Source organism: Fringilla coelebs, assembly GCF_963513975.1.
Source record: "Fringilla coelebs genome assembly, chromosome: 1".
NCBI lineage: Eukaryota > Metazoa > Chordata > Aves > Passeriformes > Fringillidae > Fringilla > Fringilla coelebs.
The window spans coordinates 143,479,771-143,495,102 of NC_140028.1; positions in this window are offsets into that span (position 1 = coordinate 143,479,771).

The following is a 15,332-nucleotide window of genomic DNA, read 5'->3' on the forward strand; positions in this document are numbered from 1 at the left end:
AAGGGGCTACCATGAGGAGTCCCATGTACCCACAGAGGGTTTAGCAAGGCTGCTGCTGCTGCCCCCCACACAGAATTCCCCTCTCATTGCTACTCTGACAGGGCTGTGTCATAGACATGGTGAAGTTTTCCCATTCTTTCAGCAGCTTACAAATTCTGAATCTTAATTTAAACCATGAGATCCCTGATTTTATTGATCCAGTAGGAAAATACTTTACAACCCTTTCTGGCTTCACTGCAGTGAAATATTGAATTCAGAGCAATGCTTTCAAACACAATAATGGATTGAAAGGATTAAAATTGAGTTACAACTGTTCTTGGATGCACAAAAGTCAGCAGCAGGTGTTTTTTATGGTTCCAGTTCCTGTGCAAATTTACATATAAGAGTAAGTCAAATATTGACTGGAATCACATAAACTGAGGCTGGAAGCTAGAAAGTTATTTGCAAAAAAAGTGAGGTTTTGAAAAAACTCCATGGCATATCAGGAAAATTCCACTTTTAGGTTCCTTTTTATATGGCTTAGGAGGAGTGCCATGTTAGGAGTCTGAAGAAACAGGGGTTTAGACCTCATGACCCATACACTTATACTTCCTCCACTCCTATCATGCTGTGGGATCTGAACTGCATCCATATATCCAAAGTTTTGGGAAGAAACAGGAAAAGATAGAAAAAGCATTATAAACTTATACAAATCAGAGAGTTAAGACAGATGAACTAGACACAAAAATCATTATGTTTTGATCTGTTGTCAACTGCTCTTACAAAACTCACTATCAATGCCACTTCAGCTGTAGATTCAGTCTGGTGCTGCTCCATTGTGCCTGGAAGAATGGAAGCTGCTGTGACGTAGATACTTTGGAAGAAATGTGAGCACTACAAAGAGACTTTTAGTCTCAGTTCATCTTCTCCCTCTATTGTGCTCTGTATTCATCACAAGCCTAGAAAAGTTCTTCCAATTTCCTATTCATATAATGATCCATGAATAGTACAACTGTACTGCTATATATGTTCTCCAAATGTCTGGGCTGAATAGTTTATTTCCTCTGAGTTGTAATTATTCATCTCAGCATTTGGCAATGTTTTCAAGTGGTTTTAACTTTCCTCATGCAATGTGTCATCAGGTTTCAAAAATAGTAGTTTTTTTGGACAATCTGGATACTGAAGTATTTGGTTGGCTCATAGGGTGGAAAATGGCTTCTGACCTTCACAACTAACTTGTGGTTGACTGGATTTTCACTGCTTTAGCACATTTGAAGAGTTCATATTAGTGAAAAATGGTAAATTAGAAGAAAACATCAAGAAAAATGATGTAGAGTTAGGGAAAAAAAATCAAGAAAAAGGATGTAAAGTTGGGGAATAAACTGAGGTAAAAGCTAGGCTCTAACTTTGAGGAAATATTTTATGCTCTAGGACAATGGAAGTGGAAAGGGAGGGTTGGTTTTGGGAGGCTACATGTAGAACAAAGTGGGGAAAAAAGGTTGTGATAGGAAGTAAGGAGCTGTGCTGAAGATCCCATTTGAGTCAATCTCTACTTGAGGATCATTTTCATGAGGAGCTGTGAATGATCTTGCTAAATATTTTCCATTGTGTATATGTGAAGCTAAAGTAGAACCTAAATTTTCAGAAACGTGCACTGTATATAAAACCTCTCCAGTTTTCTGCAGTTTGCAGCTAAGATATACAGGCTGAAAAACTCAGGTGTTCAGGTACAATCCACCTATCTACTGATGGTCTACATTCTCATCCTTTTACATAGAAGTTTTACACATTTTAGGTTACATGAAGGCCATTTTTTGGCTCTCTACATATGAAAAAAATGAAAACTTTTCTGGGTAAATAAGAGAACTGGAAAGCACTGATTCATCTTCTAAGACAGAAAATGCAAAAACCTTTTACCCCACCAGACCAAGAAAACATTTTTGCACCAATAAGCTAATAAGGGAGTACATTTTGGGGCATTAAACACAAATCATGAATCTTGATCTCATTACCAAACTTAAACACTGTGGCATTAACTGTGTCAGCGGATGGATTACATGTGCTGTAATCCACTGCCAAGGTCACTAATGAAAAAAAGAATATTCTCTATACTTTCATGTGTCTTGAATATTGATTTTATGATTCTCTCCAACCAAAAAACAATAATTTTGGCCCTCACTCTTCCACTAGTATGCAGTTTGTACCTATTTAATTGCAAATGCTTCACTAAAGGTACAATCCCAGCAGCCAGCAGGCTGCCGGCTATCAAAGCATAGCTCAACACCAGCTAAGTAGGAAGTCGATTTTTGAGCATAACTGGTTAATTTGCCCTTCCATTTTCAACTTGAAAATGGTTAGCATTTGGTTTTGTTATTAATACAGCCTAAAGTCTGCCACCTGCCTTTGTAAAACTATGAATTTTGGGCATGTTGAGTCAAATTCCTGCAAGATGACCTGTGACCTCTCCCAGCCTTAACTATGTCTCTGCTATTCCTGACATATTTATTCAATCTGTACTTCAGCAACAGGCTGAGGGACATGAACAATTTAAGAGGGCAGAAATCCTCTCAGGGAAGATGTTTGTCACAAGCTTTGGCTGGACAAACACCTGTGCTTCATGTACAATTCTTCCTCCAGTGAGATCCACAGATGTCACTGCATGTAGCAGTCGTTTGAAGGGAATTAATTGCTGCTAAAATAATTCCTCTGCAATATGTTTTAGTTCATTTTCTGCAATGAGCCAAACTCAAAAGCATCTGGATAGCTGCTTACCATAAATTTTTATTTTTTTTAAGTATTCAAATTTTCAGCCACTGTATTATTGTTCTGTTAGGGGTACACAGTTGGTACCAGCTAGAAATATGTGTCCATTTCTTACAAAAGAACCACATTCTCTCAGGCTCATTCAGGTATCCAGCTGCACACATCTTGAGCTTTAAGCCTACACTTAAGTCTTGAAACATCAGCAGAGCTTAGGATGCTGATCTGGTGTTTTGCTGATCATAAACACAGTTTAGAGCAACAGTGCATGCTCATCCCTGCCTATGCTTTATGATTTCCATTGTGTAAATTCTATATGATCTTGAGAATCCCTTATCAATACTTACCCATCTTACAGCATCTTTTGCACTTCACCGAGGAAACAATTTCTTCTTTTTGCAATATTGTGAATACTTTGTGATGTTGTACATATTTCCCTTTAATTTATGTGGACATGTTTGCTGATATTGTTATCTGGATACAATATTTATTACCTCTTGATGTTTTTTTCAGAATTGTTATGGCAGGAGGAAAACAAAATCACAGCTACAGCTGAGACAGGGCAGTCATGACACCCTTCAGGGAAGGAAAGAGATTGGAGCACCGAGCCAAGAGTGCCAGGGCAGGGAGCTGGAAGACCAAAGCAGCACGTCAATGTGCAGCAGGAATGAGCCTGGAGCACCCATCCTGCCACAGGCTGAGCCAAGGAGGTGCCACAGTGCCTCCCCCAGAGGGGTCTGAAACCCTCTGCTGGGTGATCCTGGTGCTGACATAACTTGACAGCCACTAGAAGAGCATCAGGGCAGAGCTTGGATCAGCTGCTGCAGTGCTAAGGGAGCTCTTTGAAGGCTTTAGCTGAATTTTTTTCAGTGAGTGATTAAATCACCCTAATCTTGTCTGGGGCCATTGGACAGCAGTGCAGACAGCCCCAGACTTGCAGTGTGAGCTCCCACTGTGGCTTCCATCAGGATCTCTGGCTCACACATCAGAAGGCCTCGCTGTCATTGCTCAAATTTTCTGTTTATTCTTTCAGATATCTCCTAGCAAATGTTTGTTTTAATTTCATGGCAGTTACTAAAATCAAGATGGCTTTTATCATAGTTAATTACTAAGAACTTGAACTTAGGAGATACTCTGAATACTCCTACCAGGCCTATGAGTTTGTTACTGTAGAAGAAGAGATATTGGGTAAATTAAAGGCAGTCTCAGAGTTTGAGGATAGAGAACCAGCAAAGATGCAGACAGCCATTAGGCCCAATGTTTCTTCTTTTCTTGGTGAATAATAACTTGAAGCAAGCTTCTAGCTGAATTTCAATTGACAGTAAATAAGTAAACACTTAGACAAGTCCATCTAGGTCGCAGTATCACTCAGCATTTTTAAAAATTAGACACTGTAATGTAGATGAGGATTTCAAACAACTGGAGAGAGAAGCCCACTAGATTTTCCTTGCAACCTCCAATGCAAACCTATTTTTAAAACATTTGTATGTTATGGGTGGGCAATAAGAACAGTAGTCTGTAGCACTACTTGTGCAGAATGGTAATCCTGAATGACATTTTATATTAATTCCTGCTTTTTCCTAAGCTTATTTTCCCATATATAATATTTCTTTTGTATTTTGTTGTGTCACTCCGCTGCCCAAACAATATTTTTTGTGATTTATGACATGATGTTAGTACCAAATTAACAAACTCCAGAGAGGATGCCTGGACACTGAGAAATAGGATTTAAATCACTGACGAAAGACACTGTGAATTAGTGCAGAAGTTTTTGTGCAATTAATGAGTGCACTTGAGAATGGTTGAGTGCATTTAAAGTACTCAAGGGTCTCCACTAAGTCACACAAATAACTGTTACTAAAGACATTTCTTGGACAGGGAAAATAAAGTTTGGACTTCACTTTCTCAAGTCAGCAGTGATGGAAATACATAGATTTGCTTACAAATAAAATTAGTGTTCTAGAAATAGACAGCCCTATGGGCTTAAAAGGGAGGCTTTCTATTTATCTGTACACTGTTCAGATTCTCATCAATTTACTTCAAATACCATTTTACCCTGAGAATCATTTAGCTGGGTTCTATGAGATATCCCTACAAAGAGAAATAATTGGTGTAAAATTAAGACTGCAACTACCTAAACTGAGTATAAACTCTGTGTATGTCTGCTAGTTTTCAAAAGGGTTTTTGCCACTGTCATATTTTCTGAAAAATCCCTTCACCAGGATTTCTTCTCCTGGGAAGCTGAGAAGACTCAGAGAAAAATGAAAACAATAATTATCTGATTGCTTCTCCTGTGTTTTGCTGCTTTGGAATGAGGTTGGAGATTGTTTTTCCTACAGGTCGCTGTTTGATTGATTTCATGTGTGAAATTCACAATTCATGTGAATTCTTTCTACTTAATGACCAACCACAGCCAGCTGAGTTGGGTCTCTGGAAGCAGCCAAGAGTTTTCATGGTCAATCTTTGTAGTTTTCTGTCTGTGTCCTTTCTCTATTCTTTAGTATAGTTTTTAGTATAGCATTCTTTAATACAATATAAGTATATAAAATAATAAATTAGCCTGCTAAGAACATGGAGTCAGATTCATCAATTCCTCCTTCGTCCTGGGGACCCAGCAAATACCACAGGTTTTTCTGTTTATTTCTCTATTTGGAAACATTTCTGAATGCATTGCTATATCATAGAGAGCACAGCATGCCATACTAGATCAAATCAATGACCACACATAGCAAAAGCTTCAGGAAAAACCCACCAACATTTTTACTGTGCAACCTCTGCTTGGTCTCTTTCTAACCCAGAGGAGTTCCTGACTCACACCCAGACACATGAGGCACTTTTCAACTCTTCCCTAACACTCTCCTGAGACTGATTCTCTGCTTGCCAATCCTGCCCACTGTAGATTGTCCTTCCTAAAGGGTGACTCTTTTCAGTTCTGTTTGCTGAGCTGATCAGTGCATTCTCTAAGTTCAATAGTTCCTTGCTGTATAATACAGCAGCTGCATTGGTTTGAAGTCTCCAAATTAAGGTATTGCTTTTCCTTATTGAATTCTGGGCTGGAGCATTTCCCTGTGCAGCTCCATGCTGCTTTCTTGCACACCAAGACATTTTCTTGCTATTGCTGATGGCTGGAAGGTGCCCTTTGCCCTTCCCCATCCCTAAGGAGAGCAGTTCCCAGGCTGCTTTTATAGATGAAATCAATCTCAGGTACTGGTGGTTTTGTTCAGGATTTCCACTCCCAGAAGAATAAAAAGCTTCATCACAAATCAAATGTCTCAGAAACCATACAAGAACAAATAAAATTGCAAAATATCAACTAAATGTATTTCATTATAAAAGATTTCTTGGACTCCTTCATTCCAATATTAATGAAGGTGGAATTAACTTTGGAAGTTAAGATGAAGTTTTAAGACTCCTGCCTTCTCTTGCTTTTTGTCCTCTATAAAAACAGGACCAAAAGCCAGAATTTTCTTTCACTCATGCAAGCTAGAAAGCCTTGTTGTACCCATTTGTCTGCTACAAAACCTTGTTTGTTTGTTTCTGGCTGTTGTCTTATGATACTCATTTTCCCAATAAGGAAAATTTTCTCTTTGAAACTGTGTAATAGATCCCATTTTATACTTTTACTCACCTTTTTTTTTTTTTCTTTTATATATCATGTCCTTTTGAAATGGTTTTGTAGCATCATATGAATAATTTTCAAAGCACATTTTTTTGCCAGATTCAAAGCTGTTTTCTGTGAGGCTGCAAAAAGATCTAAAGATACCACAGGTGGTGAAATGGAAACAAAGCTACTTAATTTGACTAATAGTCCTTTCCCTAGTACATGGTGTTTAGGATTGCATTCACATCCTGTTCCATTCATGAATAAATCATGGGCATGTTGGCTGTGGCTGTGGGTTGCAGCTCTCAGTATTTATTTCTGAGGGTGACATCCAGAATTCAAATAATGTGGCATACCCCAGATATTGGCAGCTCTGAGTGATTTTGTGGAAAGACCAGTTCACTTCTGCCTGGAGCTGGAAGGGACAGCTGAACTGCTCTTGTTGGAAAGGAGCAAGACTGATCAGGCAGTTAATTAAGCAGTCAAACTCTTTGGCTAATGACCCTGCAGGGGCTGTCAATTCTCATTACGAGTAGGATCAGTTTCAGTGAAGTGGAGCTGAAAGCTGAGGTTGGTTTCTGCCTCTCTCTTCAAAAGCAGGAGCAGGGAGGGGGTGCAGAGGAATCTCCCCCAGACCCTGGGCCAGCAGGGCAGGGAAGGGAGTGGCAGTGGCTTTTAGCACAGACACAAGAGCTGCTGCTGTCCAATTCAGCTTCTCTGTGTTACCTGGCAAAGGCAGCATTCTGTCTGTGCATGTCTATCCCAAAAGAAAATCACCCTGCAAAATATGGTTTTTTATCTTAGAGCATCTCCTGGGCTCTGTTTCTTCATGTTCCCCTGCAATTTGGCACACTGAGGGTTGTTGGCAAAGGAAAGGGGATGGAAAAGGGGGGCCAGAAGCTGCTGAAACCAAAAAGAAAGACTTGTCACTCTGTGCCCATGTGTGGGGACAATACAAAGTCCTACCTGTGGCCTTTCAGAGGAGCTGCAAGTTCAACCTCCATAGAACAGAAGCAATTGATAAAGTATGAATGTAGGGGAAATTTAGTAGCTTTGAGATAAAGGGCTGGAAAATGCATGATGAAGAGACAAATCAAAGAAAATTGATTTTACCTAGTGAGAGATAAGAATATACTAATATTTAATGGTAAAAATGTGGAGTGCATGAATAATTTAGACTCCTGCCAAGAAAGAGAATAAGTTCCAGGTGTAGATGCCCTGTTATGCACAGTGAGTAAATATAATTTATATCCATTTTTTGTGGCTCTATACTGTCTCAAACATTTATGTCAGAGTACTTGAAAAATATCAGTTAATAAATTCTCCCAGTTTATAACCTTGATAGAAATAATCACATTTTCCTAGGAGAAAACTGAATGTTTCTCATGCACTTGGATCATACAGGAAGTCTGTGGCAGTCCAGGATATAATCCAGATCTTCTGAATATCAGCCCTGTATTTAGCTATAAATTAATCTTTCCTTAGACTTGACTTGAGCCATATTTTGTAATCCAAAAGAGCTTCCTTCTCCCACCTCCTTCCTACCACTCCAATAAAAAAAAAACCACCCCAAAGAAACCCCAACCAAACAAAAAAGCCCCAAAATTAATTCAAAATAAGATTAACATTATGAATTTTTTGAAGCTATTGGTGCAAATTTGCATGGACATGACCCCAAAACTACCAGCAGACCATCTGGCTTGACACTGAAAAGAAAGAGAGAACACAGAAAATTCAAGAACTACACAGATATATTTGAAAGTTTTAAATGGACACGTTGCAGGGCTGCATGCAAACTGCACATGATGAGACATCTTCTATTCCCTTTCTAGATGACAATGTCAAATCAGCCATTTGTCTGCTGGTTTTCATCTGTTGATGAAATATGTGCTAGTTTACTTAAACTTTTGTAGTCTGACCTGGACTATTCTCATGAAATCTTTCTGGAGGAGATAGTCTCTGTAACCTGCTTCTCTTGAAAGATGAAAATTTTTACTCCATTCCTTCCTTACCTGCCATCAGTTTATCAGCATGCTGGAATCTCTCAAATCCAAAATTATTCAGAGCTTGGAAGAAAAGTAAAACCATAACACTGCAACTTATCCAACAGTCCAGACTGGAGCCACCCCAGCATCCCTTCTAAATTGGGTTTCTTGATATTTCACTTCTATCTTACTTTTTAAAAGTAATAATTTGTAAAAATTATTTTCCACTGAATCTTGAAATTTTGTTGAAAAACCCCCAAAATAGTTTTTGTTTTATGATACTTTCAACAACTCAAAGATCTAGGTAGGTACATCCCAAATCCTGGCTGACTCCTATTCCTATCCTGCCCTTTTACCACATTTTTAAGTTAAACTTCCTGAGTACATCACTACAGCTGCATAAAATGTCTCTCTTGGAAACCCACATTTTCTGGAATTGCTGTTCAAGTGTTTGGACAGTGCTCTTGAGCACATGGTGTGCCTCTTGGGGCTGCTTCTGTGCAGGGCCAGGAGCTGGACTCAGTGATCCTTGTGGGTCCTCCCAGCTCAGCAGATTCTGTGATCTCTGATCAGCTGCTGTCAGAGCTCATCGAGGCACCCACCAGGCACCACCCAGAACCTTCTGTGCCTTTCTGCTCCCAGTGCCTTTCTCTGCTGATCACAGCTGCCCTTCCTAGTTGTGCTGGACTGGAAGTGCAGTGCAGAAGACTTGGCAAGCTGTCTGTGAAAGGGATGCATCCCACCCTTAGGAAAGCAGGAGTTTATCATTAAAGGCTTCATAAATAATTATTTGCTCATAAAGAGCAAAAATGGAAGCAGAAACTCATGAACATGTGAAATGGCAGAAGCCATGCTACCAGCATCTGAATTACATTTAAATTGCTGTAAATGTTGGGGATCAAGGATCACTAAATTACATACTGGGAGAAAGCTAGTGATATAAAAAGTAATGAAAAGAGCCAGAACTGAACATTAGTAATTTTCTTCATAAAAAGCAAGTTTCCATGACTCATTCATATACTACCAATTACATGTGTTTAGAGGCTGAATTTTAAGATTAAAATAGTCTACTAAATTTAACTGAGCCATTATCTTTATATTTTTGCAGCAATATTTTCCCCTGGCAATTGCAGAGAGTAGCAAGGTGGTTGTGAGCTTGGGTTATGATAACATCCACCCAGAACCTGCATTTACTGCTTACATAAATGTGTGGATAACATTGAGGAGTTTTCCATTCTTCTAAATATTTGTTTGCCAAGGTGACACTGTTTAAACCCATCTCCAAAGAGCTTCAGTTTTACAGATGTATTTTCAGTCTTTTCATGGAGATGTTATTAATGTGCAGTGGAACTGAGCTCCCTATTGTCCTGGAGTGGGATGTTTTGAGGTGCTTGCAGCCACACCAGCATATACAAGACATGATGATTTTACATCCTTGTCTTGGTTTGTGCTCACCTGTTAAAAGCTTTGTGGAGAATGAGAGCATAAATGCCATATTGTACTGACCCAGAGATCAGGTGATTAGTCTGCCTCTGGCAGGAACTTGTGGTGGAAAAAGAGGGAGGAAAAAGAATGGAAAGAAAACTATGAGTAAATGTATTGTTTCCTGAGTCCCTTCTCCCAGTTTTCAGCTTACTATAAGCCTGGAAACATCCTGGGTCAAAGTTGTATTCAGTGTTAGTCTTCAGTGTTAGACTTGTCCTCCATTACTTGAACTGAACACAATTACATCTTTCTGACTGCCACAGCATCCCCAAAATCTGAGTACTACAATTCTGCTTTGTATTGTCAGAAAAAAAAAATTATTTTTATTTTAGCACTTCACCTTAATTATCCAATTGCGTGTCCCTTAATTTCTCTGTTATGGGAAGCCATGAATAACATTTCCCTTGTTGCCCCACTCACGAGCTGGCTCCAGAGTGATGAGTGCCTCTCTTCTAAACCAGGTGGTGCCTGCAAGCTCTCCTGGGTTTGGCTGAGACTGAACTGATTCTCTTCACAGCAGTCTGTAGGGTGCTGCTTTGGGTTTGTGAGCAGAACAGTGCTGATAACACAGGAATGTTTCAGCTGATGCTGAGCAGCCCATGCACAGCCCCCTCCAGTTCTCCCACCAGTGAGGGCTGGGAGTGCACACCAGCTTGGGATGGGACACAGCCAGGACAGGTGGCCCCAGGGGACCAAAGGGGTGTCCCACACCACGGGATATCTCAGCAGTAACAGCTGAGGGCAGAAGGAGGAAGGGGGCACATCTGGAATTATTGTCTTGCCAGACCACTGTTATGGAGATGAAACTTTGCTTTCTTGGGTATGGCTGAACACCTCCTGCCTGTGAGAAGGGAGGAATTAATTCCTTGTTTTACTTTGTTTGTGTGTGTGTGGCTTTTATTCTGCCTGTTAAAGTGCCTTTATCTGAACCCATGAGTTTTCTCCCTTTCACCCTTCTGTTTCTGTCCCTTTCACCCTTCTGCTTCTGTCCCTTTCCTGCTGAGGGAGATTCAGTGCCTGGCTGGGTGGGACCAATCCACAGCAACTCTTTACATTCCAGTGCAGTAGGTGCTCTGTCCCTCTGACCCTCCCCTTCTGCCCTCTCTGTATCATCTCTAGTTTTGCTGCATCCCCTTCCCAAAGAGAACCAGAGCTGCACATGGTGATAAAGAAATGGCTCCACCATTGATTTCTACAACTTAGCTGTGATTTCTGTTTGTTAAGAAATACATACTGAGAGATCTTAATTGAAGATCCTTATTCAATATTCTCTTTGACTTTTGACCATTACTGAGCAGCAAGACAGCATTTTCACAAAATTATCTAAAGGCACCTTTCTGAGTGAACCTTTCTGAGTGAACACATTTGCTGTATTTGTGACTCATTTTATGCCATGTAGACTTACAGCTGGGGGTTTTACTGCTCATCTTTTGACAGCCATATCTTCCAGAACAAAACTGACTTAAAGCAAAATGAACCTGAGAGAAGAATGCATCAGGGTTCTCTGAATCTTGTTCATAATGTGTTCAATTCCTTCTTTTCAGAACACGCTACCTTGGAAGCTTTACAGCACAGAAGTCCTGGGAATTTACATGAAATATCTGAGCAAAAAAGAATTACTGAACATGAATCTGAATCTCTCTGTCTGTAGAATATTCTTTTCTGTAACATTTAGCTTTTCTTTTCATTACATAACATAGCAGAAGTATTTTGAGTTGACTGAAAAGTAATTTATAATAAGTGGAAAACAGAATGTAAAAAGTTGTATATAATATACATTTCTGTTTACATCCATCTTCCTCTGAGCCTCTAATTTTTTTAATGTGGTTTTCCCCTGTCTTAGGAAATATTGCAATTACAGTGAAGTAAAGTCAATGCACCTCTTAATTGAGGTAATCTGATTCCTAAGGAAATAATAAAAAAAACCCCTCACAACCCACAATCCAAGGCAAAACAAAACCAAAACCAACAAAACCAAAAAAACCCTACTGAACAAACAAAGAAAAAAAACCCCAAACCAAACCCAATTACTGAAAACAGTTACTCCAACTACAGAGTTTTAGTGTGGTTTTATCTGCAGAGGTTGCAACAGAAAGCCTTTTCCCTTAATAAAATGGTTTTATTTCAATAAATAAAAACATAAATTCTAATTCTCAAATACTAGCCATAACTCCTATTCATTAGGAGTTCATTCATTATGATCAGAAATATTTAAGAGACCATGAGAGGAATTTCTGTGAAAAGCAATCCATGCTTATTAGTTTATCATGGATTATCAGAATAGTTTAGAAATGGAAAAATATGAGCAGGAGAATAATCTCATAGAATTCTTTTTAGTTAAATCAAAGGAATAAAAATACCTAATGAAGGACTTTTCCAGAGAGACACGTGGTCAATGGTTGCTACATGGTTTAAACCCAACAGGAACCCCACCATGTTTCTCCTTGCAAATACACAATTATTAATAATAAGTAAAAAGGTAACATCTTATCTTCAGGAACATCTGAGAGCCTAGAGCAAGGCTTCCCAAGCTCAGTTTAAACTCAGAGTGCCATTATCAGTTTGAAAAATGCTGTGGTTTCTTCCCCTCTCTGCCCAGTCCCAATGACCCTGAGGCAGAGCTGCCTTTGGAGGCGCTGACCCAGCCCTGATGTGGTGAGGAGATGCCTCTTTCATCACTGTTATCTGACAATAAGTCACTATCCATCTTGCCAAGTCCTCCCAAAGTCTGCCTGAATCATGAAAACACTGGGCTTTTCCATTCTGTTTTTGTCTTCACTTTTACTTCCATATTACAGGTTCTTTCCTTGCTATTTGTTTTTTCTTTTTCCTTATATCTAAGACTGATGATCTTTCCAACACACGCTTCTATGGCTGTTCTGATTTTGGCTTTCTCATAATTGCAGTTCAGGTACAGTTATGACACTTCATCAGTTCAGAACTTGCAAGAAACAAACCTTGCACTAATGGAAAGGTCATTTTCTGCAGGAACAGAAGAAATGTTCTTCTGTTCCTGCAGAAGAAATGTTCTTCTTCATGAGAAGAAGAAATGCAGACTTTAATATTCCCTCTATCTATAATTGGCTTAAAAATTTACATTATTTTATTTGGGGGCACTTCAGTCATTTTGATGTTTAACAGGTTGCTGTGTATTTTGCCATTGTACTTACAATGATTCAACTTTTAAGAGATTTTAGTACCATACACTCAATACACTTAAATACACATAAGTGTATTTAAATTCTCTGACACAAAAAAATTTATTTCTCATTTTGTTCTTTTGTGCTTTTGTGCTTTTGCAATAAATATTTCTTGCAAAACCTTCACTTATGGAAATAATGGACTGCTTTTCTCTACAGTATTTCCCATTACAGGAAGCATGACATTCAGGTAAGCATTTCTCAGAAGCAGCATGCCACACTATTGCCATGGAAGTGTCTGGCACCAGGCTCATGCCAGTGATAAATGATTTGTTACTTTTGATAAAGCAGGGTTGTGATTTTTCCACCTTTGGCTTTGTAATGAAAATCCTCAAATCAACCTTTAATTTGTAGTTTTAATTCGTATCTTTTAGCCACTTGACTAGCTGAGGTATTTCTCTCATTTCTGCAGGGTTTAGCAGCAGTTGAGTTATTTGCAAAACAAATCTGAATACCCTGAATAAATGTGGTGATCTGGAATTCCTCTGGCACTCTAAGTCTTTTCCATAGAATCAGGGGATCATAGAATATTGAGAGCTGGAAAGGACCCAAGGATCATCAAGTCCAGCTCCTGGCCCTGCACAGGAGGGCCAGCACATTGTGATGTGACACAGGAGTCACACCCTGTGCCTGAGAGCTCTGTCCAAAGGCTCCTTGAGCTCTGCCAGGCTGGGGCTGTGACCATGCCCTGGGGAGCCTGTTCAGTGCCCAGCCACCCTCTGGGAGAAGAACCTTTTCCTAAAATCCAACCTAAACCTGCCCTGCCACAACTTCAGGCCATTTCCTTGGGTTCTGTCACTGTCACCACAGAGCAGAGAGCAGTGCCTGCCCCTCCTCTGCCCCTCACAAGGAGCTGTGACTGCAGTGAGGCGTCCCCTCAGTCCCCTCTTCTCCAGCTGAACACAACAAGCAACCTCAGACACTCCTTGTTTCTCCCTCAAGGGCCTCCCCATCTTCATGTCCTTCTTTTGGACAATTCCCAGTGCTTTTCCATCTTATATTGTGCTGCCCAAAACCGCACACGATGCTCCAGGTCAGTTCCCAGCAGGGCAGAGCAGGGCAGGACAATCCCCTCTTGGACCAGCCAGGGGTTTGTCCTGCACTCCCAAGGTCTCTTTGGTCCTTTTGGCCAGTTTGAATCTAATTCTTGAATAAAGTCTTTAAATCTTCTCTGGTTGCTCCTGTCTGCCCAGGCAGGCTCCGTTTGCAGGCACAGGGTCAGTGCCTTGCAGTCTGGCTCTCAGAGCCATGACAGCCTGTTCTTTCTGGGTTTAGTAAGGATTATTCTTGAACAATGCCAGATAATAAATTTCCATCTTAATATGAATTTTTGTAGCCTTTTTCATGAAGAGCCCCTCACAGATCAAGGCTCATCCTCAGTTGCCCATTAATCACATGTTATGCCATAGCAACAGCTCCCATGAGAGGGTTTGCTTCATGAAGGTTTCCATCAAAATGCAACTTGAACATGTTTTTAGCAGACATTTATCTATAAATATTAGCACATGCTTGCTCCAAAAGTAATCCATGAAATGTCTCATCTGCTGAGTACATCAGTGAAGAAAGTCAAGGCAGAAGTTTCAAAGTAAATATATCTGTTCAGATAAATCCAAGTCTGCCTGCTCTGACAGTTTTTAAACAAAACCTGCAATTGTGCAATGTCTTGTGGTCTGAAGTTGTGTTTGCTCTGTGCAATTTGTAGAACAGGTAATTAAATTGCTTCTTGTACAGTCTCAAAATTTGCTCAATGAGTTTAAAGCAAATCTTGGTTTTATAATCATTTAATATCTCAGCATTAAGAAGATAATTATGAGATCAAACACCAAGGGAGGAAAAATCATAATAGATTTTTTGAAATCATTTCATTCACTGCCCAAAGAAAACACACGGAATATTTGGACTGTTAATCTCTCATTCAGTAGCTCCAGTAAAAGACATCAATTGGTAGGGACACCATGGGAAATCAATGAAGGATGATAAAGATATTTGCAATGCCAGCTGAATTGCTGCTGGGTTACCAAAAAGATATTTAAGTTAATTTCATGCCACAATATCCATGGTTTAGTGTATTCAGTGAGTGAGTATTGAATTAGTTCAAGTTATAAGGAAGGGCCTCAGAAGTCAAGCAGCACAAAACAATTATCATTATGTGCTGACAGGATAATCTCTTATTTTTATAGACCTTGACTAAGCAAGTCACTCATGTTCTTGCTTTGCTGGGAAAACACTTTTGATTAAGAATCCCATGAACATGAAGCATGTGCCCAAGATACAGTATGAACAGTCCTCACCTGATTTTTCAAGAGAATTAAATAGACTTTG